Genomic DNA, 4,199 nt, shown 5'->3' with positions numbered 1-4,199 from the left:
CTCTGCAGGTGTGCCTAGAGTAAGGCTCTCAAGGCAGAGCGATTATCCTGGATTCTGTCGGTGGGCCTTAGGTGCAATCATGTGCGTCCTTCTGTGAGGCGGTGGAGGGAGATTTGACACACAGAAGGGAAGGCAGCGCATCACAGAGGCAGAGGTTGGAGTCAGAAGCCAAGGACTGTGGCAGCCACCAAAATCTGGAGGGTGTGAAGAATGGGTTCCCCCTGAGCCCCCAGAGGAAGTGGGGTCTGCTGAGACACTGTGATCTCAGCCCAGTGATACTGGCTTTGAACGTCTGGCCTCCAGAACTATAAGAGAATAAATGCATTGTTTTAAGCCACCACGTGTGTGTTCATTTGTCATGTCAGCTACAGGACACCATTAACAGGGGGCAGAGGGAACAGGTCCGAGGGTGGGGTCTTGGAGATGACTTGCATTTAAGGGGGTGGTGGTGAGCACGTAGAAAAAGAAGTCGGCGTCAAAAGCTAGGGGTTGGGACGATAGACCGCAGGCAGGAGTCACACTGAGATCTCCCTCCATACGGCATCCAGCCCAGATAAGGCATCTCCACTGTTAGAGTCTCCTCCTGACATGCCCAGGAACCTAGCAACATGGGCTCTGGGACCATCAGGCTCTATCTCAACCCAGATGTGAGTATCTGGCGAGGGACACATCCTTTCCTGCTTAGAAAGGTTGACACCGATAGCTCTCGAGAGTCCTTATTGTCAGCTAATGTGTTTTTAGCGATCTGTGTGCTCAGCTATGCCTGACTCTGTGCGACCCCATGGACGGCAGCCCTCCAGGCCCCTCTGTCCATGTAATTTTCTGGGCAAGAATACTGGAGTGGGTTACCATTTCCTTTTCCAGGGGATCTTCCGGACCCAGGGACCAAACCCGTGTCTCTTGAGTCTCCTGCATTGGCTGGCAGATTCTTCACCACTAGCTCCACCTGGGAAGCCCGTTATTAGCTAGGTGAATGGCTAAATGGATTCAGGGAGAACTGCCTCTTACTCCAGAGAAGGCAATGGCAACCCACTCCAGTACTCTTGCCTGGAAAATCCCATGGACGGAGGAGCCTGGTGGGCTGCAGTCCTTGGGGTTGCAATGAGTCAGACACGACTAAGCGACTTCACTTTCACTTTCACTTTCATTCATTGGAGAAGGCAATGGCAACCCACTCCAGTGTTCTTGCCTGGAGAATCCCAGGGACAGGGGAGCCTGGTGGGCTGCCGTCTATGGGGTTGCACAGAGTCAGACACTACTGAAGCAATTTAGCAGCAGCCTCTTACTTTGTCCTGTGGGGCCACAATGAGTGAGTCGTGTGAACGGCCTGATCTTTAGGAGCGGGAGTGGCTGGGAAGTGGCCTTTGGAAGAGGAATTGCTGATCCACCTCACCTGCAACCCAGAAAAATTCTACCCATTCTTCCATGTACCTTCTGCCTTGGAGGTGGGAACTGGAGACCTCAAGGGACCCTGAAAAGACCTCTGTGGTCCTCTTCCTTCCTGATAGAGGTAGGCCATCACACATGCCTCGGGTGGATGCTGCCTGCAGGAGGAAGTGGGTTAGGTACCACGTTTTCTTTGTAACTCTTGGGCTTCATGCAGCAGGATGCAGTTTACCATGCTCATCCATGGCACGGTGAGGAGGGACGGATGCGAGGGGTGAGACCCCGCTGAGAATTTCAGGCCACCCATGGAAAAGACATTGCTGGTCTTCAGATATCTCGGAAGTGGGCAAGTTCCTGGGCTGTGGATGGGGTTGAGCTAAGAGTATCACACCAACCCCAGAGGTTCGTGGGAGATTGGTGGAAGGTTGTTTTCCTTGCCTCAAGGCAGTGCCACCTGAGTCTTCTGTTTCTTAACGCTCTCCCTTGTCTGGAACTCAGACCCCTCGTCTTTGTTTCTTTGTTCCCTCAAGCTGAGTTTCCTGGGAGCCTTCAGCAAAGGAGCTGAGAAAATGTCTGATTCCCAGAGTTAACGGAATTACCATGATGTCCCCAGAAGACTACTCAGCTCTTAATTCAAATGTCAACAGTATAAATACTTCCATTCCCTGAGTCGAGAATCTTCAAAAGCAAAAATAGTCCTTCCTTAGGTCAGCAGTCCTTGGCTTGTGGTTGCAACCCCCAGGGGGACGATCTAGTCAGTGGCAGAGTGGGTGAAAAATCAGGAACACATGTCTTGGCGTGATGACTGTCGGCGCTCTGCAGGGACAGAGGCATCCATGGGAGTCAGAGTTTGAGTCACTCCAGCGGCCGTGACAACAGCTGAACTCTGTGTCCAAGAGGTGTCGCATGGCTGACTCAGCCTCAGGGCCTCCCACGCCTTGGCTGTCCCATGTGCCCACTGTTTCCTGGCCGTGGGGGCACCCACACAGCGAAGGACGGAGCCCACAGGGGCCCACAAAATTGCATTTCCCACAGCTCAAAGAAAGGACCCGGGGTTTCAGAATGAGTCAGAGCAGGGCAAGCTGGGTGAGGGTTTTTGGATGACTTTTTTCTTTTATTCCAAGGAACTTGAATGCTTGTAAGCTGTGAGCTCAGGCTTGGCCAAAGGAACCCAGAGAAGCAAGAAATGGAAAAGATGTGACTGCATTTAAAAGTTAATCTTACTCTCCTAAATCAAGGAATCCTTGAGCATAACAGCTTGGAGAGGCAGACCATAAACTTTCCTAGACACTTGAACAATGACCATTGAAGCTGCAGGAAGAGTAATGCTTCCACTGAAACGGGCTGGGCTGGTCCTCCTAGTGTCTCCGCATCCTACCACCTCCAGGACAGTGAATATTCTCCAGGGGGATGGAGACCTGGAGCCCAGCCCGCTGGTCACTCCAAGCCTCCCTGAAGACGCTCTGATTGCTCCTCGGGCCCTGGGGCAGTCAGCTAGTTCTCTGGAGTTCCCCCATTGAGTCCTACCCACAAATGTGTGGGAAAGAGTAAAACGAAAGCAACTAAGAGGAAGGCTCGTCCAGTCCCTGCTTTCCCCCATTCCTCCTGTGTCTCAAGTCACCATCACGTGGAAGAGAATGTTTCCCAGTGCCGGGCTGGGCAGAAACTGGTGCTCGCGGGTGAGACAAGCTGGGCGGCTGGAAAGGTGGAGGTGGTGGAGTCCAAGGGGATCTGGGTGAGGCAGGCAGAGTCATTATGGGCTCAGTGCAAAGAGTCATCGCCTGTGCTGTGGGTCTTGGGTGGAAGAGATAGATGGAGGCTGGTATTGGCCGCCTGCTCTCTGCGGCTCTCGCTCAAGCCCAGGGCTCCCACTCAGCATCATCTAGTTTACAGATGCTCCTCTGCTTTACCCTGAGTCCTCAGGGACTTAAGACACAGGCAACAGGAGCTCTGACAACTCTCCTATGTCTCCAAATATTAATATTTGTCGAGTACCTGTTATTACCTGTCAGCTATGGTGCTAGACATTGAGCTAACAGCAGCAAAAAAAGATCAAAAATAATAAGAAACAAACAAAAATCTCCTCAGAATCCTGCCATGATAGACCTTATATCATAGTCAGAAAAGACCAATTTAAAAAAATCACGGTAATGAAGACGTCAATGTCAGCCCTGTCTCTTTGTGTGTGTAAAGGGTCACACAGCTCTTGGAACCCCCCTTACATCATTTGCAGATAGAACAAGTTGTCATTGAATGTCATTGAATGAGGTCCCTTCCTCCCTCTGCATTTGATGCTTTAGGCCTTGTTCCTTGCCTGAACCCAGTTTATGTTGGGGAAGGACATGGTTGCACCTCTTACAAGCCTAACCAAGAGGGAGAGATGCAGTCACTCTGCAGCTCCTTGTTGCATCTGGTCGGGCTGCCTGGCTCCAGATTCACCAATGAAGCAGGTGGATTTTAGGGGGAGTCACCACACATTTAGATTCGAGGCACAGTTCCTGTTAGAAACTATCATTATGGCCTTGCTGCTACCCAATGCCCTAGTTCATCCAGGGGACAGGTGATGGGTGCGAGGACCACAGACGTAGCCATAGCAACAGAGAGAAGTGAAGACAGATGAGGTTTTGGAGACCAACCTATAGGATGCCCTAACGCATTGGTTGTCAAGGATGGAGGGAAAAGAAGAATCAAGAAAAATCCCTTGGATGGATATTTGGCTTGAGCGATTGCATATTATCAATATATGTGTAAGAAAAGAAGTGGTGTCAGACGTTGTCAGAGAAAAATGCTAAAATGTCAATGTTTAGTTTTGA

The 4,199-nt window shown here is 51.0% G+C and overlaps 1 long non-coding RNA gene across 1 annotated transcript; it reads left to right on the top strand.

The window, feature by feature from the left end:
• The first annotated feature begins 590 nt into the window (after nucleotides 1-590).
• On the top strand, nucleotides 591-3,700 carry LOC129656336 (uncharacterized). Its single transcript, XR_008716331.1, has 3 exons — nucleotides 591-647; nucleotides 1,339-1,510; nucleotides 2,511-3,700. It is a non-coding gene; the product is annotated as an uncharacterized LOC129656336 (long non-coding RNA).
• The last annotated feature ends 499 nt before the right edge of the window (nucleotides 3,701-4,199 follow it).

Source organism: Bubalus kerabau, chromosome 6 (genome assembly GCF_029407905.1).
Source record: "Bubalus kerabau isolate K-KA32 ecotype Philippines breed swamp buffalo chromosome 6, PCC_UOA_SB_1v2, whole genome shotgun sequence".
Classification (NCBI taxonomy): Eukaryota; Metazoa; Chordata; class Mammalia; order Artiodactyla; family Bovidae; genus Bubalus; species Bubalus kerabau.
This window is presented reverse-complemented; position numbering and strand designations above follow the sequence as displayed.